At 30.7% G+C, this 1,432-nt stretch overlaps 1 long non-coding RNA gene across 1 annotated transcript; it reads left to right on the top strand.

Moving 5' to 3' along the window:
- The first annotated feature begins 682 nt into the window (after positions 1-682).
- On the top strand, positions 683-1,177 carry LOC122003001. The gene is made up of 3 exons (XR_006117760.1): positions 683-857; positions 932-1,039; positions 1,136-1,177. It is a non-coding gene; the product is annotated as an uncharacterized LOC122003001 (long non-coding RNA).
- Positions 1,178-1,432: the final 255 nt, after the last annotated feature.

Below are 1,432 nucleotides of genomic sequence, written 5' to 3'. Positions count from 1 at the left end.
AAGAGCATTACATATGTTATATTGTTATAGTAAGCATGCTTTAGATGATGGCAGATATATATCAGTGAGTTTTGATTATGACGTGTTTGATGATGATTATGAATTTGTTCTACACCTTGAGGACATCATTCCTTTGTATCATTTGGAGCCCCTTTCAGGTAATTGTGTAGTTGGCTACATATGGTAAGTGTTTAGATTTAGCAATTTAAATATAATTTTAACAGGTTTACTGTAATCTATGATAATCATCCATTTTGTGAATAACTTTCATTTTTCAATCTACCTCTTCGTTTTATTATGTTTGCAATGGCAGGCATCTTTATAAAAAACTGCTGAAAGATAACAAGAAAGAGAAATTTAGATTTGTGAATCCACATAAAATCCCATATATGGCAAACACTGCACATGACAAAAAAGGTAAGCTTGAAAGGCTAAACCAAAGGGCAAGTCATTTGGCAGGCAGGCTAAGTGGTGCATCTGTAGATCAACTTATATTGGTGCCATGTAATATCGGGTAAGTAAGAATTAAACATCACTTTCAATTGTTGTCTTTTGATAATTTATTGAATTATATGCACTAATTATGTGTTTGTTGCATAGTTTCCATTGGATTCTCACTATTATTGACTCTTACAATGAAGTTATTTATTTGTTGGATTCTCTAAGGCACTGCATTCATGATGAGGATTGGAAATATATAGTGGAAATGTGAGTTCATATTTCTTTTTTATTAAGCATTTATGTTAATACAAAACTCATATATAAAAAAATCATTAACGTATGAAGGGCCTTAAGATTGTTTAATTCAAACAAGGGAAGGAAAGGTAGAAAAAAAGGCTATGTGGGTAATAGTAAAGGTATGTGTAATTGCATATAACATATATTTTAATGTGTATGTTTATCATTAATAATATGTCTCTAATTTCCATAGGCTCCTCGACAACAAGATGCCAAACAATGTGGTTACTATGTGATGCGATTTATGAGACAAATTGTTGAAGAAGTTGAAATTATCGAAAGAGATTCACTACGATCTATAGTAATGTTTACTTGCTTATGTCTCAAATTATTTGAAATAAACTATTTAAAATATGCAAAGTCAATGTTGATTTTTTTTCCTCATTAATGTTCACAGTTCACACAAGTAGAGTATTCTCGAGAAGAAATTGATGAGGTGCGATCGGAGTTGGCAGAATGTATACAAGATCATATTTATGAGTAGGTGCGTTCAAGTTTATGTAAGTTTATTACCTTGTTTTAGCTAAGGTTTATGTAATTAAGTTCATTATCTTTAGCAAGAAGCAACTTTTTGCTTCTTTAGAATCCATTTTCAGCTATGAGATGTAATCTATCCTTGTTTGTTATTCTCAGTTTAATCTGTGATAAAGAGTCTTCTTGGTCATTAACTGAATTATATAAACTGAATGCATTT

This window comes from Zingiber officinale, chromosome 1A, assembly GCF_018446385.1.
Source record: "Zingiber officinale cultivar Zhangliang chromosome 1A, Zo_v1.1, whole genome shotgun sequence".
NCBI lineage: Eukaryota > Viridiplantae > Streptophyta > Magnoliopsida > Zingiberales > Zingiberaceae > Zingiber > Zingiber officinale.
This window is presented reverse-complemented; position numbering and strand designations above follow the sequence as displayed.